Genomic DNA, 25232 nt, shown 5'->3' with positions numbered 1-25232 from the left:
TATCATAACACATAAGAAATGTGACAGTTGTGCTAAATATTCAATATTCGAAACACTTTTTAAACCTTTTCCAGAATGGCTAGGGTTATACTGATAATGGTAAGGAGATGGAGCAACTGGAACGTTTATGCACTGAGAATGAGATTATAAATTTGTACATTCAGTTTGAAGATGTAATGGCAGGATCTGCTAAAGCTAAACAGGCATACATCTTAGGATTCAGCCATTCACCTCCTTGGTGGTACATGTTTATGTCTGTGTGTGAATACTCTTTGGTTTTACGCCCATAAATATGCTGGGTTTTTCACCAAAAGACGCATTCATTTCTTCCCAAATAACTTTTGTATATGGCTTTATTGATAATAGTCCCAAAGTAGAAATAACTCCTATTTCCATGAAAAGTAGAATGAATTAATGTGATCACATACACACACACACATGCACACACACACACACACACACACACACACATACGCACAGAGAGAAAACTGCATAAGAATGAAGAACAAGCTATTACAGTAGACACCAACATAGTCGAGTGCCCCAGACATAAAATTATTATGTAAAAGTCTGAAACAAAATGAAGTTAAAAACTTACCTGTGATAAATGATTGAGGTCTCTGACAATTGAGGTCATGTCCCTTGGGATGGTCTGTGGTGGAGGGTTTTCAGCATGCTGCAAATGTTCTATATCTATTCTGGCTGGTAGTTATGTGAGGATATACACATGTAAAAATCCATTGAGGTATACATTCATTGCACGTTATGATATGTAAGTTATACCTCAATAAAAAGTGAAATGAAGTACATGCATAAATCATATATTTTAGGTAAATTCATGGAAAATTGACTACTAGGTCTATGGCCTTCTAAAGAAAGGCATAGAGCCTTTAAATGCAATTTTCTCTATAGGTCCTTTATTAACACTGGTATTGGAAAGGCGCTGCTCTTTTTTTGAGATCCCATAGCACTATGTGAATGTCCTTCACATGGGACCTATTTATTCTTCTGTCTCACCTATAGGTGTGTTATGTTATGCCCCCGCTCTATTCCACAAGATTCCAAGATTCCTCTTGGAATGTAGAGATGCAGAGGTCACATTGGACTCATTTTTGTCCCCCTCCTCCCTCCATAGGACATTGTCACAGTGTCCAGGTCCCTCTGTAGGAACAGCCCACATGGGTGTATTAAATGTGATACCTAATCCATGCCACTTAACCTGGGGGAGCTACTGTGTTAATCTGCTTAGACTGCCATAAAAGAATACCACAGACTATGTGGTTTGCACAAGTAGAAATACTCTGTTCTCAGTGTTCTGGAGCCTGGAATTTTAATATCATGATGTCTCCAGGATGGGTTTCTGGTGAAGTCCCTCTTGCTGACTTGCAGATGACCACCTTTTGTTCTCACATGGCCTTTCTTCTGTGTGCTGCAGAGAGGAGGGGTCTCTAGTATCTCTTCATCTTTTTACAAGGCCAGTAGTCCCATGGGATCAGGGCCCTACTTTTACAATCTCACTTAGCACTAATTAGCTCCTTAAAGGCCCCATCTCCAAATATAGTCTCATTAAGGGCTACAGCTTCAAAAAATAAATTTGGGGTGTGGAGAGCAAAATTCTATTTATAACAGCAACATTGGTTGAGCCTCTTTTTCAAGTTCCCTTGGCTCCTGAAATTCTCTACTCATCTCATCTTCACCATTGGTTCTGCTTGGACTTCTAGTCCCATTATTCCTCCTGCCCTCATGGTCTGGTCTCACATTCTCTTACCCCTTGGTTTGTTCCTCAACTTGTCATTCCTACTCACTAATTGGAAAAGTCCTTGGATGGAATCCTAACCCCACAGAGGACACCAGCTCTGGGCTCCTCTGATGTCTCTCTTACAATATTCATAACATTTCTTCTATGACACTATGTATTTCCCCAAAAGACTCATGTTCAACGAAATTGCTTGGGAAAAATCACAAACCTTATGAGAAAAATCAGATTAGAGGAAGATGAGTCAAAATGTGTAAGAGACTCTAGCTAGAACCCTAATGAAAACAATAACTATTCTAACTGGAAACATAGTACACAGTTAGATTTCTACTGGCTTCTTCCTACATTACAGTCAATATTTATCCCCTTAAATACGGGGCTTAAGCCTCCTTCTTAGCAATGTAGGTCTTTGAAGGACATTTGCTTCTATTAGAGCACACAATGATCAATATTAGACGTCTGATCCAAGATGTAGCTTTCTCCATTCATTCATTGCCTCAATTCAGAAGGAAATGTCGTAGTTCTTGATCTGCACAAATGTACCTCCCTGTTAGGTTAACATAGTGGAAAGCCTGCAGCTCTGGAAACAAATAAATTAGCTACCACTTACACTAAAGAAAGTCCCCTCCATAAATTTTCAATTTTTACTTCTGATCTTTCTCTTTACTGTCGTCCCTGATTGCTTCAAAAATATCCACGTATTGAAAAAACCGTGCAGGGACCAACACAGCTTGTACACTTTATTGACATCATTTCCCCATTTACCAGCGGCCTGCCAGATAATCCCTGCCAAAGAAATACTCATTATAACTAAACAGAATGTGGCAAACCTTCAGGCCCTGCTCTTTGAAGCTACTCCTTGCCGCTTTCTCCTACGTTTCAATCACCAGAGCCGGCAGAGACACAAAATTAACCTTTTGTGTTACTGACAGGCAATTAAGAAATACATCAGTTCCTAAATCTACAATCTGGGAAAAGGAATTTTAAGGCAGAAGAGGAGACAGTGTCCAAGACCCTAGCAAAGATTAATTGGCTCTTTTATTCACATAGTCATGCATTCAATTAACACGTTCGGAGCATGAACACTTTATTAGATAGTAAGCAAAAGAAAGAGACTCAGGTTCTGCTCGATGCTGCCACTTATGTTACTTTACACAATGCCCACAGCCATCTGGTGAGGCAGATATTCTTTCTCATTCTCTTTTGCAGATGAGGAAGCTGAAGCTCCCCAGTAGATGACAACACAACTATAACGCACCCAGAGTAGAGGACTCATTTGTGCTGTCACTCAAAAAATATCACTGCTACAAAACTGTTAGATTCGGAGCATTATTTTAGGCTCTGTCCTGACTTTCCTCTTGATTGAGCCAAGATTCCCTTCCCTCTGACCTGTCTATGTTCTTCGAATGTAGATTAGCGTTTCTAATTTATCTGAGTTGTGATTTAGCTTTTCCCTAACATGCTGCTTCTCTGATGGCCCTCTCAGTTTGAAATCATATATCCCACATGCAAATGACACCCACACGTGGTCATGCTTGGGGTCAGAGAAATTGTACTCGGCCTAAACATAGTGGCTTGAGGCCCTGGATTTCTAGAAGGTGATATTGGGCATAGACACATAGTCATACATTAGGGTATCTACAAGTATTCTCTTTTTCACTTGCTCAAAATTATGCAACAATAGGGCAGAACATTATTTGAGAATTGCTCTGTGTGCATCTAGATTCCATGATCATTTAGCAATGCTATTATTTCCTTCTTGTATAATTAAAAAGACATGCAAGACACAGCTTCTATTCTTAAAGCATCACAGCTGATTGGTGGGGAAGGGAGAGTCACGTCCATGTCAAAAATCAACGCACGATCTAATGTCATCAGTGTGAAATGCTCAATTACAGACACAGGTTCTTAGAGTGACTGGAGTCAGAAGAACCAGGTGACATTGGATATTGAGTGGATTAAAAAAAAAACTCCATAGAGGGCCTCAGATGTTTAACTGGGTCCTGAACTGGCAACTCTGGGTTACCAACGGGAAATTGGATAATTTAGTCAATCGTTCTTCTCCTCTTAAGAAATGTTCACATATTGAAAAAACCATTCGGGGAGAAGCCTCCACCTCTACCATCACAGTTGCACATCATTTTTAAGTTGTCTCATTCATGTTTCAAGTTTGTGTTGTGTAGGACATAATCTCACTACCTCCATCTAGCTATATTGTCTCCAGCAACCATTTATTTATAAATTATATGGAAACAGTCATTCTTCCTGGACCGTAGAGTGGAATTACAACCAAGTGAAACTTGCTGTTCTTGGCCTTTCCCCCACCTCCTGAATACATCATACATGACCCTGCTCTTAAAGCTTTCAATGTATTCACTCATCCTTAGCCTTAAATTGCTGTAAAAACGTCTGTTTTCAAGTCAGCCCAGTGCTCTTGGAATCAGTGTTCCCACAACCTAATCCCTGTGGGCACTTTCTGACATCCCTTTTGGGTTGTACAAGTAATGAATCATCTTTGAAACTTCTGGGATCTGACTTCTCCTCCTCCAAGGCTCCTTGTAGACTTTCCTTTCCATTTGCCAAAGCCTCTGATAACTTAGAAAATTCAGTAATGCACCCATTGATTCCAAGGAAAAGTTTTTCCTATGTATTTCCCTTATGGAACTGCGCTTTTCTTCTTTCTCCCTTTTCATGGCATAGATTTTTGCAGTTCCAGGAAACGCCTACACATAGGCATTATTTGAAGCCACGAAATTTCTCTAGTGAGTCACAACATGTCTTCAGTTCTCCCTTTCCTCTATAAAGTTATAGAGAGTTGGACGAGAGAGGTGGTGGAGTGCAGTCGTTAAAAGCCCCCACTAGAGTCACTCAGTCTTGATCTCAATTTCTGTCTGACATTAGCTAACCTTCACTAAGTTATTTGACTTCTTTCAATTTCCACTTTTGATCTGTAAAATGGAAGAATAATCACAGAAAGAATTAAATAAGAAACCACATGTAAAATGCTTAGTGCAGTGCCTTACCCACTGAACATATACACTCCCTAAGTGTTGACTATTTTTATTTTGATTCATGAGTTCATCAGTTATTTATTAAGATCTCGCTCCACACCCCTTATGCCAGGTACTAGGCCAGACACTAAATATAAAGTGATGAACAAGACCGATGTAGCCCCTGCTCACTAGGTCATTAGAGTTCCTTTAGTTGGTTAGTGACATGGACAAAGCACAATCTTCCTCTGTGTCTTGCCACTTCTGTCTCCTCGTGTCTCATTCTCGTGGCTACTGCCCATTGGTAAGGGGAGGATAAAACAGAGGACATAGGTACATACATTAGATACTTATTACTGGCCAGTGCCCATGGTATATCTTTTTCAAAAGAATAAATGCAGCATAAAGTGATTGAGGGTGAGAAGGCAACGAAACTGAGGCGCACTCACCTGCTTGTCGTCAGCAAGGAACCTCTTCAGGGTGCAAACAGCAGGTCAGCATTTCCATGGTAAACTTATCTGGTAGTCGTGCCACATTGTGCAGCTACAGAAACGGTGATATACGTACGTGACAGTAGCATTCTAGTTCCCTGAGGAGAGGAAAAGTAGAGGGGGATATTGTGACGTTGCTACATAATTCCAGTCTTGGCTCAGCAAGAGAGCTGTAGGAATAAGAGTAAGAGGAATAATGCTACTAATACTAATACAATAAAGATGAAGTAGCTTTGTATTTGTGTAATATAATAGACATTACTGACAACAAGGAGTGACAGTCAAATAATGCATTATTTCCATTTTATTGATGAAAAAATGGTCCTGAGAAACTAGAAGAATTTTCCAGAGACACACTCCCTTTAGAATGTAATGGAGTTAAAACCTTTCCCCTACTAGATTGAACCACCCTTGAGGTCAGGGGCTATGATCATTCTGAGCAATACTTAGAAGAGGTTAGCCTGAGAGGATCTGGGGGTCAGCATATCCTTGTTTTAAGATTCAGATCCTGGCCCTGCACTCACTGGCTGGGTGTCTTTGGACAAATTACATAAACTCCCAAAGTCAAGTTTGTCATTCACTGAACAGAGCTTAATGTGAGTACCTCTCAGTGCTCTTTTGAGGATTCAGTGTGATCATATACATAAAGGGTTTAGCCCGGTGCATGTAGAAAGTGCTCATTAAATGATAGTTATAGTTTCTTCTCTTCATTTTTCTCCCCCTTATCTGCCTCTCCTCCTCATCTTCTCATTATTATTACTGCTTTCACTGTTGTTATTATATTACTACTATTACTGCTATATAGTGATATAGTGAAATACATAATGGTTTTGGAATTCTAGTTCCAGCTGTACCGCTTTCTAGCCTTCTTGATTTTGCTGAACTAAGAGTCAGAAGAGATATATTTCTAGGTTATTTCCAATCATTACACCATCTTGGAAGTGGCAGGAGTGCTCTACTAGACTGAGACAAATACCCCATTTTCTCATTCATTAATTACCTTGAATGCAACCAGCCTGCCTCTAATTCACATATCTCTAAATCTGTATTAGACAAACAAGGCTTCTGGTTAGGCATGATTAACATGAAGGGCTTGCTGTCCGGTTGGTTGATTTAGTAGGGAATCTGGCCTGTAAGTCACATCTTTTACAAATAAGCAATATCAGCCATTGGTTTATCCAGACCACTCTTTCATTTCCAGTGTTATAGGCCAAAGCAAACACACTTCCCAACATCAAATAGTCTCACGAGCTGAAACGGCATTCCTTACTTGTAGGCATGTGGCAGTAACACTCCTGCGCGATAGAATTGGATCAAGGGTGACAATGGAGGCCACGAAATGTCTGTGATGCATGGGGTGTTTCCTTCTTCTTGCTGCCATATCATAGTGGAATGGGTGAGAATTCAAGACACATTGGATCTGTATTTGAGTTCTAGCCATGTGATGGGTAAAAAGTTAGATCTTCCGAAGTTGTGGTTTCCTCATCTTTAAAATTGGATGGCAACACTTGAGTTATTTGTTGTGAGAATTAGAAATGCCTTATAAGCTCGGTGCGGTGGCTCACACCTGTAATCCCAGCACTCTGGGAGGCCAAGGCGGACGGATTACCTGAGGTCAGGAGTTCAAGACCAGTCTGCCCAACATGGTGAAACCCCATCTCTACCAAAAATACAAAAGTTAGCATGGTTGTGCGTGCCTGTAGTCCCAGCTACTCGGGAGGCTGAGTCAGGAGAACTGCTTGAACCTGGGAGGTGGAGGTTGCAGTGAGCCGAGATCAGGCCACTGCACTCCAGCCTAGGCAGCAGGGCGAGACTCTATCTCAAAAACAAACAAATGAACAAACAAACAAACAAACAAATCCAAATGCTTTATATGGAGTGTCTGACATGGTATTTGCCACGTAGCACATGCTCAATAAACCATAACCGTGATTACTATGGTTAGTAGTTAACTAAAGTTATTTGGTTTTGTTTTCCACAAAGCTGAAAATGTGGTATTTATCTTCCAACCAGATGTTGGTTATTCTCGCATCAGAATGTGAAGTATGTGCTCCTACTATTTGCTGGGCTCTAGGGCTCAGCATTGCCTTTACTTCTTAGATACTGATGTAGCGTCTCTGCCATCCTCTGTCCTGCGGAGCTCATTCAGCTGGTGACAGCATCAGCTCCAGAAATTTCCACCATCAAGCAGAGGTAGATTTCTATTTCTCACTTTGGCCTCTCTGCTTCTCATTTCCCAGTCAGCCTCCCTGCAGAGTGGGAAGGGACAAGTTCTCGCCCTCTGTTATCCTCATGGTGGGTGCATTACCCAAGTATGAGTGTATTAGTTGCATACCTTGTGTATCAAGCAGGGCTCTCCAGAGAAAGAGAACCAATAGGAGATTATATATATATACACACACACACACACACACACACACATTTTATTGAGAGGAATTAGCTTATATGATTATGGACAGTGAGAAATCCAATTATTTGCTGTCTACTAGCTAGAGACCTAGGAAATCCAGAGGTGTATTTCAGTCTGAGACTGAAGGTTGAGGGCCAGGAGAGCTGATGATATATAAATTCCAATCAGATGTCAGCAGAATGTGAGAAGAGATGAGTGAGCTCAAGCAGTTCTTTTGTTCTATTCACTTCCTCAAGGGATTGGACGATGCCCACCTGCACTGAAGAAGGCAATTTACGTTACCAAATCCACCGATTTAAATACTAATCTCATTCAAAACAAACTCACAGACACACCCAGAAATAATGTTTAATCTGGGCATCCCATGGCCCAGCCAAGTTGACAGATACAATTAACTATCACACCTTGTTCTTTAACTACTTACAAACCCCACTAGGAGAGCTGATCAACCCATATTCAAGTGCTAGCTGTTATACTATTCCCCATATCAGACTTCCCCTTTGCTCCCATCTGGGCTTCAGGCCCTGATTGTGAATTGATAAAGCTCTAGCAGGCTCACTTTCTTTTATGATAGATCTTCTGGCCTTATAGTTTCAATTGTGAGGTTGGTAGATTTTAAAAAGTTTGAACTCCCCAAATTGAATATAGTTCAAGTCATTATCCCACAGCCCTGGCCTCCTGAGAGTCTTCATCATAAGTGCCAATAAGTGGATGCATTGCCAAAGGATACATTGAGGGAGGCAGAATGTGGGCTCAGTCACTACCAGACTCCATTTTTGGTCATATCAAGTAATTGGAATGAATTAATTCCAAGGAGATGTGTGGTGTGAAGAGCGAAGAGAACAGAAAGGGAACTAGATCTGACAGAAATCTCTGTGCCAACATGATGATGATCTTCAATGTGTATGTTGCCATTGGTCTGGTGCTTGGTCAGTACCACTGGTTTCTTACAGCACGCAGTAACAGAATACAGCATAACTCTATGTAGACGCTAGTGTCTGGTGAGCAAAAGCATAAGGACTAGTTCTATTTAATGAGCACCTACAGTGTGGGCATTCAGTCGTAATCCTCACAACCACTGCAAGGTGGCTGGTATTTATCCTATTTTACCAAAATAGGAACTAAGGTTCAGGTAAGGTACACAAGATTCTTAAGGTCACACAGTGGGTTAGGGACAAGGGAAAAAATAAATCTCAGGTTCATAGTATCCAAAACTCATGCTCCCTTTTCTTCTTCTCAGTGGTGATGAGTCAGCATCACACTAGGGATGGTTCCGATTACTCCAGGCTAAATCTGAATACATATTTGCTTTATTTAATCACCCTACACAGAGGTTTCTTTTCAGCACAAAGAAGTGCCATTTGAAAACATCCAAAAATAGTTCCTTTTTTCTTTTGAGGATTAAGTTACTGGATCACCCTATTAAAAGCAAAACAACAAAACAGAAAGATGTTCAGATTTTTCTCTTTTGAAACTAGGATCAAACAACTTAAATAATCCATGGAAGATGCAGGATCCAACTAACCTAGTATCTTCCAAGCTGATTTTCTCTCTTTCTAAACTGGTTCGCTTTCTCACATTAATTCTATTTGGCATGTATAAGAAAGGCCAAGTACAAAACTTGTAGTATACAGGGCTAGGAAAAGACTTCATATCTCCTATGCAAGAAGGCTCCTCAACAGGGCAAAGAAACCCATGGAACATTGCTTAGATTGCCTTGTTCTCACTTTTGATTTTATTTTCGTTATGAACTTCTGTGCAAGTTCAGCAAACTGATGCAAAACATAATGTGAGAACATATTGATTTAATCTTTGTGAGTAAGACTTACATCACAGTTGGGGAAGTTTGCTAAATTAACTATCTCAGACTCCCTAAATATTCAACCAGTAATTTATTTTACTCTTTAAGTTTTCTTTTAGTTACTCCTTAATTGCACCTGAACTCTGAGTTCCATAGAACTTAGTGGGTATCAAATTTAGCAAACCTGAGCAATGTTTTTCTCTAGTTTCCAATTGATTAAATTAGTAAGAACAGCCAGACGAGGTGGCTCACGCCTGTAATCCCAGCACTCTGGGAAGCCGAGGCGGGCCTGAGGTCAGGATTTTGAGACCAGCTTGACCAACATGGAGAAACCCCACGTCAACTAAAAATATAAAATTAGCCTGGAGTGGTAGTTGCATGCCTATAATCTCAGCTACTCGGGAGGCTGAAGCAAGAGAATAGCTTGAACTAGGAGGGGGAAGTTGTGGTGAGCTGAGATCGCGCCATTGTACGCCAGCCTTGGAACAAGAGTGAAACTCCGTCTCAAAAAAAAAAAAAAATTAGTAAGAACTTATCATAGCTATTATCCACTCCAGAATTGACTGCTTAATACACAAAGGCAACATGAAATATGTACTTTTGACCATTTCAGAGGTGGATAGCATTAAAATCTCATCAACTGAGACAATAATAAGAAAAAAAAAGCAGAAAAAGAAAAGCCACTTTTCTTCAGGAATTTACAGGCACAATTATCTTTATATGAGATGGTAATTGTTTACTAAAAGAGCTTACTGTGTGTCAAACACTACGGGAAATTCTTTATATCCTGAGACAATAGAATACAGAGATTTCTTTGGATTTGGCAAGAGGGCAAACCAGAATTTTTCTTCATTTTGGATAAGTGATTTTAGGCAATTATTTTAACCTTTCTTGACATCTTAAAATCATTAAAAATAGGATTTTAATTACATATACCTCATAGAACTTACCTCATAAGATAAAGCTTCTGAGTACTGAACACAGCATCTGGCACACAGTAAGCGCTTTGTAACTCAGTATTTGTGGCTGTTGCACTTCAGCTTCTAATTAAGATTGTGATGCGTCATTGGTTAAGGGAACAGAAGACATCAGTCCTATAAGACCCCTTCAGCACTCAAACTCAATGACTTTAAGATTTCATATAACAGAGATCCTGGCTGGGTCAGAATCCAAAGTTTGATATCACCAAAAAGTGAATCTGGTGGTGACTGAGCCCACATTCTGCCTCCCTCAATGTTTCTGGATACCCCATGGGCCAGCCAAGTTGACACATAAAATTAACTATCACACCTTGTTCTTTAACTACTTACAAACCCCACTAGGAGAGCTGATCAACCCATATTCAAGTGCTAGCTGATATACTATTCCCTGTATCACACTTCCCCTTTGCTCCCATCCAGTCTTCAGGCCCTGTTGGTGAACTGATAAAAGTTCTAGCAGGCTCACTTTCTTTTATGATAAATCTTCTGGCCCTTTTAGTCCCAATTGTGAGGTTGGCAGATTTAAAAAAGTTTGAACTTCCAAAGTTGAATATAGTTCAAGTCATTATCCCACAACCCTGACCTCATGAGACTCTTCATCTTAAGTGCCAATCCGTGGATGCACTTCCAATGGATACATTGAGGGAGGCAGTGCCAAATACAACTAATGTGAGAAAGTAACCAGTTTAGAGAGAAGACCAACTTGGAAGATAATTAGATTAGTTGGATCCTGCATCTTCCATGGATTATTTATGTTGTTTGATCCAAGTTTTAAGGGAGAAAAATCTGAACATCCTTCTGTTTCGTTGCTTTGCTTTTAATAGGGTGATCCAATAACTTAATTCTCAAAAGAAAAAAGGAACTATTTTTGGATGTTTCAAATGGCACTTCTTTGTGCTGAAAAGAAACCTCTGTGTAGGGTGATTAAATAAAGCAAATATGTATTCAGATTTAGCCTGGAGTAATCGGAACCATCCCTAGTGTGATGCTGATTCATCACTACTGAGGAGAAGAAAAGGGAGCATGAGTTTGGGATTCATTATGAACGTGAGATTTCTTTCTTGCCCTGTCCCTAACCCACTGTGTGACCTTAAGAATCTTGTGTAACTTACCTGAACCTTAGTTCCTATTTTGGTAAAATAGGATAAATACCAGCCACCTTGCAGTGGTTGTGAGGATTATGACGAAATGCCCACATTGTAGGTGCTCATTAAATGGAACTAGTTCTTATGCTTTTGCTCACCAGACACTAGCGTCTACATAGAGTTATGCTGTATTCTGTTACTGCATGCTGGAAGAAACCAACGGAACTGACCAAGCACCAGACCAATGGCAACATACACATTGAAGATCATCATCATGTTGGCACAGAGATTTCTGTCAGATCTAGTTCCCTTTCTATTCTCTTCTCTCTTCACACCACACATCTCCTTGGAATTAATTCATACCAACAAGCTTATGGATCATAGGATTTTCCAAGTTTTCCTCATCCTTCGTGCCTTTCATCATGCCTAGAACACCCCTCCCTCCTCATTTTCCCAAACAACTCTCCTTTGTGTTTCAAGACCCTTCTTAAGCATCAGCTGTTCATGAAAATAGCTGACCTTCATTTCTACCTCTAGACAGAATGATGAGGGGACTCTCCTCCGTGTTCCATCTCTGCCCTCCCTTATCTATAGGACTAATGTTGGAACCGAACTGTCGATTCCCTCCTGGGCAGGGGTCGCCGCGAAGGATCACCGACACGAGATTCACAGCAGAGAGTTATTTATTACTAGCGCGCTAGGGTCCCAAGCTCTAAGTTGGCCCTGGGACCCCGACTGCTTGTTACAGGCTGTTTATATAGGCAAATACAAGTTCAAACACAGCTTAGGGCGCGAAATTCAAACAAAGCTTTAGGCGCGTGGTAATTGGGTCTGTCTATGGCCTGAGCAAGGTGTCTTATGCTAATTGGTTAGAGCAGGACCTCATGAGGTTTTTTTTTTTCCTGGAGTTGTTGATTCCGGGAACTTCGAGGCAGGGTGGGACCCCCGGAATTGGCAGGGTGGGACCCCATGAGGTTGTTTCCCGGAATTGGCAGGGTGGGACCCTATCAGGGTGGGACCCTATTGAGGCAGGGTGGGACCCTATCCAGAGCCACCTGGTGTTAATTTTTTTTATATGAGGCCTAGTTTCTAAGTTTTATGAGGCCTAGTTTCACTTACACCTAGAGTACCCTCATCAGCTGCTATTATTATGATTAATTTACTCTTCTATGACAAAAGCAAACTGTGAGCTCCCAAATATGGAAAGCAAGTCTTTTAATTTTGGTATTTCTAACAGCCCAATATTAAGCCTGACACTGTAAGTTACAAAATAAATGTTGAATGACAGAGTGGCTGAATAAATAAATCTTCTTGAAATAACTCTCATTAATATCCCTCCTACATAAATGTTATCTTTAAAAATAAATACATAGAATAAACATTACTTCAAAATATATAGCTTTATAAATATTTTATGACTGGGTCTATCATTGATCTTTCTACTTACTTACCTGCAATGATTTAATCTTTTTAATTTAAAAAATAAAAGCAATAAATTTGCTGTGAGACACGATTTTCTATTGCTTGAAAGAAAATGTGTCTAAGCATACATATTAATTGATTTAATTACTCTTTCACTCAGTCTGCTCTGTCCCCCAGGCTGGAGTGCAGTGGTATAATCTCGTCTCACTGCAACCTTAGCACCCTGGGTTCAAGTGATTCTCCTGCCTCAGCCTCCTGAGTAGCTGGTATTGTAGGCATGCACCACCATGCCTGGCTAATTTTCGTCTTTTTAGTAGAGATAGGGTTTCACCATGTTGGCCAGGCTGGTCTCAAACTCCTGACCTCAAGTGGTCCACCCGCCTCAACCTTACAAAGTGCTGGGATTACAGGCATGAACCACCGTGCCTGGCTGTATCTAAAACTACTTCTATTCCTGGAACTGTGCTAGGTGCTGGGAAAATAGTGGTGTACTAGAGAGTTGCAGTCTTTTTCCTTCCACAGAATGTAATCGTGGGGAAACAAAAAGGAACATTAATTACTAAATATAGCTACTACATAAAAATCGAAAACTGAAGCAAGTCCATTGAAGCAAAATGGGAGGGTCTGAAAGGAAGCTCTGCCCTACTCAAAGAGGACCAGCGAGGCTTTCTTGGAGTAGTAACCGTTAAGAGAAGTTTCGAATATTGAAAGAGATCTAGGCAGATAAATGGGTTGGGGAAAGAGCAAGTGGAATAAGAGATGGGGACACATGAACACTTTACAGCAGGAAGCAGCCTTAGGGAGGTCAAGGTGGCTTTCTGAATATTTCCTCTACTGAAATCCAAACCCGAAGGAAACAAAACCAATTCACTTATTTTAAAATGGCTTCCCGATTTCCATTAGTTTCCCTGCCTGCTTTTCATTAGATAAACTACCTATATTCCATTGGATATAATCAGGTTTATTTGGAGCCTTGCGCGTTTGTAGAAAATCTGCATGGAGTAGAGTCTGATGAAATAGAGAGTGCCTTTATATGCTAAACAGGAGAAGAAGAATTTTTGTAATATAATCAAGAAATCTGGTGTGTTGACTTCTGCTTGGTTAATCTGTGAAGCCAGACACACGGGTATGTTTGGTTGTATTCAGAAAAAGCAGTAACCAGGTAGTTGGCTGTACATTCAAGGCAGAGGATGTTGCTGAAAGAGCCAAGTAATAGAAAGAGCATTGAATTTCAAGTTAGTCAAAATTCTAGCCTCTGTTTTTACAGTGGTCAGGAAGCAACTTCTCCTTGATTTTCTATTATCTCAGAAAACATGGGGTTGGATGACATGCTTTCTCTGGGTCTCTTCTTCTAAATATGTGTGGATTTACCCTCAACGTTGGCAGGAGAGCAGCTGAGAATTCACAGAACCGATTCAATCATCCCAGGTGCTTGAAGACCAACTGTAGCCTCCAAGAAAATGCAGCAAATCAGATTTCCTCAGGGTTGAATTTATGCTAATGGTAGCTTCTTTTGTGTTGCTCTTCCTAACAAAGAAATCTCATTCAATTCTCGGTACTTGACCGGAAATCACACTTTAAGGAGATAAAGTGCTATGACACCAGAAGGTTGTTATTGTTCAAATCGTTTAAAGGACTTCACTGTAGCTACCACTCCTACAAGGGTGATAGACTCTTTCTTCCTTAATTGTAGACATTTGTTTTCTTTAGTTGAAAGCCCAGTTTAAATTAGTTTTGTGGTAGCGATATTACACTATGAGTTCACATGGAGCTTGGATTTCTCTAAGACCCCAAACTGGAAGATCTCATTGTAGGACATTACTGAGAGCCCTACTTCATGCTTCCTTTTAATAGTTAGCTCTTTTTATTTTTGGATGTAGAAGTCATTGGGTTTCTGATTATTTCATTCAATATATAAATGGCATCTTGTAGCATTTTGCCATATGCACATTGAGCATGCCCAGTTGTGTTCTTGATTCCAAACCACTGATTTATAGCGTTAACCTGTAGCATGTATGTGAGTTAACCTCTGATATGCAGTCCCCTAGGGCTATAAATTTCCTTAAGTTAGAAACAGCCTATTTCTGCTGGCTGCCACCTAGAGAACTCAGTCTTAAAATTCTACTGCATTGATTCCCTCTAGCTCGTCCCAATTTGACATGTGACTTCCTTGTCCTTGTAATTCAGTAGCACATGGCTTGTCCTGTTTTATACAGAATTGAACTGAGTTGGTTTTTTGACCAGTGTGTCTTGCCTTCCAGTTAGTACACAACAACTGTAAAAAATGGGTAATTCTATTTGATTATTAAAACATTTTTGGGCTTGGCGGAGATCTCTTTCACGGTCTCTGGATAAAAAGATGATTGCAAGGGGAAAATTCCACAGTGGAAAAACTCTTGGTTTTGACCAATTCTGCCAGCTCTACTCTTTGTGCTTATTAGCAAGTCACTCATATTCACCAAACCTCGATTTCTTCAGTTAAAGAAAGTAATAACATTGATGTCAGGCATTGACCAAGGATTAGAGTACATGGTTCTCTTTTCAATGGCTTTTTCCTCTTTATTCTTTTCTACTTTTCCAGCTATTTTCTTTTATTTATCTTTTTGTCATCTTGGTTTTCTCTTTATACATCATCTTGTCCTTTTGTTTTTGTTTTGCTTTTATTTTCTTGCCTCATTTGCTATACTAAGTACCATATCTTCTGCTCTTCTAATGACCATGATGTCTTCTCTGTTTCTACCCAGCATCCTTTACGCCTTTTCTTATCCAATGCATTGTGTGTTGCTTGAGGGATTCCCTGTATACCAGGGGTTTCCAATTTTGAATACCCTGGGCCACATTGGAAGAATAATTGTCTTGAGCCACAAATAAAATATACTAACACTAACAGTAGCAGATGAGCTGAAAAAAAAAAAAAGAAAAGTCTCATGATGTTTTAAGAAAGCTTACAAATTTGTGTTGGGCCACATTCAAAGACATCCTGGGCTGCATGCAGCCCACAGACCATGGGTTGGACAACTTGCCCTACACCATAGTACCATGGAAAGACAATCAATTTGCCCCGACCTCTTCCAGAAAACAGGTGGGTTGGGCATCCAAGCTACATCAATAAAGTGCTTTCTCCTTAAATGGAGTGGTACAAACCCTGAAATCCCATCGTAGATTTTTCTCATCCATGGTGTCCTGAAATAACTGTTCATTGGATCTTTCCAACTAGATCCCTAGACCCCTAGACCTATTCTGGAGCTCTTTCTTCTTGACAGCTAATTATTTAACATTTATTTTGTTTCAGCAAGTCAGAGAACTAATTGTATATATGTTAATATAAATATATATATAAATATATATAAATATATATATATATTTGCTTATGTAGCTTACCTCTGAAATTCCCTAAATAATTCATTCTTCTTTTCATTTCACCAGAAGTGTCTCCCCTATCCCAATGGCAGATACTAAACCCTAGTGTATACTAGAAATATACGCATAGGAGCATGCCATACAGAGCAAAAGCAGATGTCAAATGGCATTTGCAAGTCCCCAGCTAGTGTGGGACCCAACACAGCATTACCCTGGATGCCGCTCTTCTCATGTCATAAAAGGGGGCTCCAGTTGCCCAAGTAATGCAGAGAGCATGTATAGGGGGAATCCAGTCACTGCTAAGTGTTCTCAGAGACCAGGCACCAGAGATGGCGTTCTTCTGGCTCATGGAGCATTAAAATCTCTTAACCTGACTACTCCTTCATTCGGATTCACTTTTTCACAAAGGCAGATGGGATAGTTTTTAGTGTCCCTTGAGCTTCCTCTTCTACTGTTGGTGTCAGTTAACACCTCCACCTTCTACTGAAGCTTTATTCTGTGAATTCTGTTCTTCCACTTTACACACACACACACACACACACACACACACACACACACACACACCCCTTTAAAGTTTATTTTTCTCCTAACCCAGTAAAAATATCAAGAATTCTGGGATCGTGCAAGCTTTCACTGAAATTTAAACTCATGCAAATCTAGCTCTCAATATTCACATTTTCCTTTGGTGATAAGCATGGACACCATTTAACTCTAGCTTCTCTATGCAAGACTAGCTATCTCAGTATCAGTCAGCATGGGCTTTAGTCACTTAATTTCACTGAGCTGTATTATATACCTATATACTTGTAAGGATATATACTTGTAATGGACAATTTAAATGGATTGTAAACCTAAAGAACAGAACAGGGTGATTTGGGAAACTCTCTTTTACCAACTCAAGAGCTCTTCATCTCTATGGTTTACTTTTCCCCCAATTTAAAGAGAATAACATTTTCTGGTACAAAAGAATGAAACAGCATCTTTTTGTTGGTGACAAGCATGTAAAAAATGTATGCTAGCCTATTGCACATAAGCAATAATGTGACTGCTCTATAAACTCGTTGCCTGAAATGGTCTAGGAAAATTGAACAATAAATATATCATGGTGATGGTATTACCATCACATCAGGATCTTATTTATGTAGGGAAACTGTTAACAGCTCTGTGCTTAGGACACAAGTTCAGAAGAATTTGCCTAGAAAAGACCAAGGCTTTAAATATTCCCTCTGAAATGTGGGCTGCTGAAGCAGATTGTAACAGTCATTTGTCTGCTTATTAGTTTAGAGCATTTGTTGCACTGTAATTGCAGGGAGAAAAAGCGTGTGATCATGTGGCTTGTTCTACCAGTCACTGGTGGGCATATTTTTCTCCAGGGAACAAATCATTGCTGTTGTTTTTTTCTCTCTTGGAAAAGCTTACAGTGCGATGGGCTATAACCTCTAATAGATACAATACATCTTCTCTGAATAACTTACAAAAGAAATTAATGGTTTGTTTTATACTCATTGTCTCCCCAAATTCCCTTATACGTTTGCCTTGCCTTGGTTGGATAACTTAAGAACAACCACACTTCATAATAAAAAGTTGTCTCGTAAACATGGACTTGGGCTGAAAACATTGGTGGAGCTTGTTCATTTATAGCATTAATTTTAATCCTAGCTCAAAGTAGTCTGGAAGAACATCCAGAAAAGGAATGAAAAAAGTAAAACTGATAAAGCACACATCCACACACAGTGTTACTCTGTAAAAGGTACACTAGAATCATTGAATCTGTTCTCAAGGAGTGGAGTGTAGAAAAATGAGATTTAGGTACAGTAATAATAAAGAACTTTATAACAGTTCAAACTACCCAGTGATGGCTCAGGATGCTTTACAACACTCTAAGTAAGTTCTTCCTCCTCAAAAGAAAAAGATGGAAGACAAATATTTTTGAACTCGAAGGAAGAAGGGACAAATGAGACCATGGGGTCAACATTTAGTAGTAATGTGGACCTAAACGAATTAGTTAGCCTCTTTGAGCCTGTATTATTTTCTACAAAACGATGATGATAAACAATAGGATTTTGAAGATGAAATGAACTTGTGTGTACAAAGTGGCTAACACAATACTTCAGATATATCTGGTATTCAATAAAAGTTAATTGCATTTTTCTGGCAATACTGAAAGCTTAGGTATTTCTCAGGATACGAACAGTTGGCACTTTGGATTCATTCTCACCATTTTCTAAGGGTATCAGCCTATGCTGCTGAACGTAGAAGGCTGGATCTACCTTTCTGACATTCTCTTCAAACTCAGGTTCGCATGGAAGTTAATTCTCTCATATTCAATGCACTTATGCACATTTTGAAGGCAAAATTGTAGTAGAGGGCATATTCCTAGAGCTTTGGAATATTTCTTGCTGGCAAGCAAGGCTGTGGAGGAATCGGTGTCCATTCTCCAGCTTCATGATTGTGAAAATCAGCTGCGGTGGCAGAGGAGGAAGTACTCTGAGTTCCGGTGTCCATGCAGAGGTGCTGGCATTGGCATTGACTTCTTGATTGCAGCTTCCTGATCTCGATCAGAGCCACGGCAGTTTGTTCTTAAACTCAGTAGCAGTGGGCTATCCTTTCCCTTCCTGTGTCACTTTAGAATGCTTACCTTAACAGGGCACTTTACTGTTGAGACTATTCCTCAGGTCGTTCCAGGAAGTTTACAAGCAGCTATTTCTGTTTTAAATATCTTTCTTCTTAAAAACACCTGTGGTGGTTTCTGCTTGCTACCCTGAGCCCTGAGAAAAGTACAAAAAGGGTTCCCCAAGAATGTGCAATTTAAAAAAGAATAAAATTATCTACAATTAAAAAGAATAAGGGGAATTTGAGAATAGGATGCAGCCTCTTAAAGATTTAAAAATTTCATTGATTAGCATGAAGATTTTTTGAAGTAATTGCAAACTTGCAATTAGTTTGTTTCATAGACAAACATACAAAATATGTTATAAAGTACTTATTAATTCATAAAAACAATTTTAAACAAATTATTTATATAATAAATGATATTTGAGGAGTAAAGGAAACAGAGAAGTTTACTGTTGAATAGAAAACTAAGAAAAACACATAAAATATGGAGAAGAAGTTGTGTTCCTTCTGAATAGATAACTACACCCACCAGGTGAGGGCTACAAACAGACTGATTTGGTTCAATGTGAGCAATAACTTTCTAATGCCTTATAGTGAACAGGCTGCCTTTGATGGGGATGAACATATTATTTAAATAGTGAACAAACAGCCATTTTCCCAGGATACATTACAAAACATTCTCAAGTAAGCAGCTGAATTAGGGAAACCTCATGATCTCTTCCAATTTTAATATCCTGTGATTTTACTACCATGTTTATTGTAACCTCACCCTTTTCATTTAAAAATGATGTGTGAAGGCAATTTAAGCTAAACTTTTCAGAAACATAACAATCATATAAACGGAAGCATAAGGCAGCTCACTGATATTAGTACAATTAACACACATTTTTTGTATTCTACTTTTAAGTGTATGCTTATATATGATGCACAAATATATGCACATATAACATACACGTATAGGAATATGTGTATGTTCACAATGAGCACAAATGATATGCACAAGTTTATTAGTCATTGACCCAATCATTAAGCTATTCCTTTATTCCTCTTTTTATCGTTTGATGAATAAGTTAGGTCTGTGTTATCTGGAAGACCTGACAAGCATACATACGTACTTACAACTGGTCATTAGCTACTAAAATAAAGGAACAGAGCAAATTGGATGAATGAGTCAGAACAGAAATGTGTTCTATCTAGATGTATGTTAGAAAGTCTATCAGGGCCGGGCGCGGTGGCTCACGCCTATAATCCCAGCACTTTGGGAGGCCGAGGTGGGCGAATCACCTGAGGTCAGGAGTTCGAGACCAGCCTGGCCAACATGGAGAAACCTCATCTCCACTAGAAATACAAAATTAGCAGGGCATGGTGGTGCATGCTTGTAGTCCCAGCTACTCAGGAGGGTGAGGCAGGAGAATCACTTGAACCTGGAAGGCAGAGGTTGCCGTGAACCAAGGTGCACCATTGTGCTCCAGCCTGGGCAACAAGAGCAAAACTCTGTCTCAGAAAAAAAGAAAAAAGAAAGTCTATCAGAATATGACTCAAAACTGAGCTGCTATTTCTGAAACCCAAGGGTTTCTTCTTAATCCTCTGATGGCCTATAGTGAAGCTTATATATTTCTCTGGTGCATTGACAACAAAATTTAAAAATTATAATGTATTTTGACTATAAGATGGTATTTTATGGCCTGTAACCCTTTTTCAAATACTCTTCTTCTTAGCCAGGAAACTCCGAAATTAATACTGTCTTAGAAGTTCATTTCATACCAAAAGGAAGTTTTTTAAAATATAATTTTCAATTAGATAACCTCTAACTTTTTGACTTGAAAGTCAAGAAACTTTTATGGGGTGCCTTCTATGCGCATGGCACACTACTAGGCAGAAGACAATGAAATAATAGATACGGTTAATAAATATTTTGGTTTCTTCCTAATTCACTAGAAGGGTCAATGAGACTATGGATTGATAAGAGGTTTAAGAATTCTACCTTGCTATGCTGATATAAGTCACCACTTACATCATGTTTATGAACTTGGATTTCAGTGATGTGTATATAAATTCTGATTCTGACATTACTTAACTGTGATTTAGGGTAATCTTTCTGTGCTTCATTTTTTGGGGATTTTTTGTTTGTTTATTTGTTTGTTTGTTTTACCACAAACAGGTGTTATACAAGCAGCCTGACAAGACAGTTGTAAAGGTTAAGTAACATGTGAATGTGTTTGGAAATCAGAGTTTATTACATGTTTGTTGAATCTGTTTGAATTATAGGAATATAGTGGAGTATGAGAAAGAGGAGGGAATGAAAACCCAGTATGTTTATACTTGACTGGATTGAGTCTAGAACAAAGATTTTCCCCCTTTGTAAACAGAAGACTTAGCTTTAATTCTACTGTTCTTTAGTTCTTGCTGTCCATCTCCAGCTCCACCCAACTCTGAGTACTCCATAAACTGCCTATAGACCAACTCCTATCCAGAGCATGAGTTAATTCACACCAAGCCTTGCTGCATAAGAGGCTTATACCTAGAAGCCACGTAGGAATTGAGAATTGTTTCTTCAGTGTTGTGCCCTGTATTCAAGATACCACCACATCTAATAAATTGAAGCCTACTTTTCAAATCAGACAGATTTTCATGGAATTGTGAGTTCATCTATCTACCCGAATATGTCACTGCTGGAGATCCCTAACTATCAACAGCAGCCCAGACCTAGCCCTTCAAATGATATGGCCTTTGAATGCCATGAGTTGGATGAATGGACATTTCCTTTAAGTACCAGAATCACGTTAATTCTCTAGCATTTCCTTCACTATTTCAGGGGTCTCGACATCTTAGTCACGTGTGTGGCCAACATTTTATAGGTTATAGAAATAAAACCTTTCTAGAGCTACCAAGTATAATATAAAATCCTATGAGTAGGAAGCAGGAAGGAGCTTTAAAAGTCCTATATCATTGTGCAAATGGACAGTTATTTTATCTGAATGTGTGTGCTTTCTCTATCTAGTACAGGAAGCAGATTGTGGGGAAAATGGATGGTAAGTATGGGTTCACTTTGTGGTGGCATAAATCATGTTTAGAATATTCTTAGAGTTCTGGGAGGCTCTGGGAGACTTCGGATCATTTACTCCCTGTAATTACATTTCATCATATTTGCTTTTGGGTTTGTCTGTTAATAGAGTCTCTTGATCTGCTTAACTGCCTCCTCTGTAATTAAACAGTTGAGGAAAGCATATGGATAATACCATGCTAATGATATAGTTTTAAAATTTAGGATGATTTAAAAGGAAATTTTAATCTTCTACTAAGTTCAGCCTCAAACTGCTCTGGTTATGATGGTGATTTTTTCAAGCTTATCATTCCTAAGAAAGCTTCACATTTCACAATGCTTGCTTTGCAGCCAAGAAGCCCTAATTAACATTTGTTAAGAACTAGAAGATGCATCCAACTCTTTACTTTTTATTCCTAATTCTCATCCATAACTGAAAAGGTTAACATTTCAAATGGGAGTACAGAATAGTGATGCAGCTTTTCTATACTCATATACCAAGTCAATGTTTAAAAATAGCTTATGTTCACATTTATCATATAGTTTGAAGATCTGCTTGGGAAGTAGGCTGTGTAAGTCAGTTTTGCTGCTTAACAACAATCCTGAAATTTTAATGGCTTATAGCCACAAACTTACCATTTTGTTTCTTTCTTTTGTTTTGTTTTTTTTTTTTTTTGAGATAGAAGTCTTGCTATCTTGCCCAGGCTGGCCTTGAATGCTTAGTCTCAAGCCCTTCTCCCATCTCCACCACCCTAAGTAGGTGGGATTATAGGCATGAGCCAACATCCCTGGCAACAAACTTTTTCTCTGTTTTTTGGATCAGATTCCATGTATCAGTAACCGCTCCAATTCTGCTTGCTCATGCTCCACATGTCTTAGCACTTCAGAGTTCTACGTGAGGGAACAGCCCACATCTGGTACATGCCACACTCATGGCAAAAGGCATAAAGTCAAACAAAGCTGCATAGTCATATTTAAAACTAAAACCTGGCATGTAAAAAGTCGATCAACATTCTAATGGCTAGAACAAGTCAAACAGCCGGGCTCAACATCAGTGGAGTGGGAAATACCTTCCTTCTACAAGGAGAGGGCAGTGAATATTTGAAAATGATGAAATAATGTATCACATAGGGCCAAATGATAATTCTAGTTACATGCATGTCTAAATGGCCTATATAATCCCACAAATCTAATATCGACAATCTGGCTCCACTACTTGTATTTGACCAAAATCTTCTCAAAGCCAAGTATGTATCTTCTCAGTTATTGCTCTTCCATGAGACAGTCAGTATAGAACAACAGAGAAAAGATGGAACTTCAAACTTCTGACCAGAAGACGTGAGTTAGAGCTTCAGCTCTATGAGAAGCTAGTGTTTGATTGTGTTTAAGTCAATTCACTTCCTTGGGTCTTGGATTTCTGGTCTATAAAATTGTGCTAAAAATAATACCTGCTGCAAAAGTTGTTGTGTGGCTCCTCTGAGGTGCATCATAGGAGAATGAGTACATGTGTCACCTGCAAAGTACATGTATAGGTATTGATAAGTGCATTTTGATAAGAGGTAGGAAAAGTGAAATAAGAAAGTCATGATTAGATCTTGGTGATCTAAGTGGAGTGGGAGAGGAGTAGGGACAAGGAAGAGAACACTTTGAAGAAGAGAAGAAAGTTACAAATATGGCAAGGTGCTGATAATGAATCACATCACTTCTCTAACTCTATCCACACTGAAAATGAAAAATTGACACCCTCATATTTCTGTTATTAAAATATATCAAGAGCTTCCTTGGCTTTACCTTTTTCCTCTTGGACATATAAATAACATGGAAGACAGGACATAATTATCTGTATGCTCTTTGGTCAATCACATAATGCTTGCAGGCCTTAGTTTTCTTATCTGCTAAACAGGGTGATCAATCTACCTAGTGGGTTTTTCTGAAAATAATTGTCATGAAAGTGCCTTGAAAACCATGAAGCAGGCCGGGCACGGTGGCTCAAGCCTGTAATCCCAGCACTTTGGGAGGCCGAGACGGGTGGATCACAAGGTCAGGAGATCGAGACCACCCTGGCTAACACGGTGAAACCCCGTCTCTACTAAAAAAATACAAAAATTAGCCGAGCGCGGTGGCGGGCGCCTGTAGTCCCAGCTACTCAGGAGGCTGAGGCAGGAGAATGGCGTGAACCTGGGAGGCGGAGCTTGCAGTGAGCTGAGATCCGGCCACTGCACTCCAGCCTGGGGGACAGAGAGAGACTCCGTCTCAAAAAAAAAAAAAAAAGAAAACCATGAAGCATTCCGTACAAGAAGTTATGAAGTCATCTGTAAGACAAGAGACCTGGAAAATCATTAAAAGCCTTTCCATCTCATAAGTTTTGTGATTTTGATATTATTTGTTTAGACTTGAAAAGGGTTTTAGAAACCAAAGAGTTTAGGCCTTAACTTCACAGATGAAAATATTCTCAGTTCCATTATCTCAGTGCTTATAATGTAGGTAATACTTAGAATCTTGCATTTCAGAAATTTGAAATTTTAATTATCTTAGTGCAAATAAATCTTTTTGTTGTAATGCGTAGACAGCTTACTTTATTCTAAACTTCCACTATAATTTACTATAGTTCCCGTTAATCTTCAATCCAATTCAAATAAATGAATATGCATGAATTCAGTGCATATACATACAGACAAATGCTTCTTAATCCAGCTGCAATTGAAATCACTCTGGGTACTTGAAAAGTGTTGATTTCTGTGCCCTACCTCTACAAATTCTGGTTTACCTGGTCGCAGGTGGGTTTCAGGCATAGCTTTTTTTTTTGTTTTGCTTTTTAATTTTTATTTTTTGTTGTTATTTGTCTGTTGATTGGTTGTTTTCAGCTCTTTGGGTGATTCTACTGTGAAGCCAGTTTGGGAACAATTGCTCTAGAGATAGCAATTTGAAAAAGGCAAAGCTCCTGTCCTCAAGAAACTCAAAGTTTTTTGGTTAGATAGATGTGGAAGAAGTGACTTACAGATGCCCTATAATAGAAATATGTTCCAGGTGAGTCTAATCCAAGATCTCAGAGAAGGCTTCATAAAAGAAGTAAAGCTTGAGCTTTTCCCCCAAGCAACAGAAAGAATTTTCTAACAGCCTGACCAAAGGAAAGGTTCTTCCAGGACAGAGAGAATATGATCAGACAAAATAGTTTGAAATCTTTACATGCATTTGAAAAATATAAGTAACAGGATAGGTTCAAATATAGAATCTGAGGTAGAGAATGTGGCAGGAGATCAAGAAGCAGGTAAGAATCA

The sequence above is a fragment of the Macaca mulatta genome, chromosome 8, assembly GCF_049350105.2.
Source record: "Macaca mulatta isolate MMU2019108-1 chromosome 8, T2T-MMU8v2.0, whole genome shotgun sequence".
Taxonomy (NCBI): Eukaryota; Metazoa; Chordata; class Mammalia; order Primates; family Cercopithecidae; genus Macaca; species Macaca mulatta.
This window is presented reverse-complemented; position numbering follows the sequence as displayed.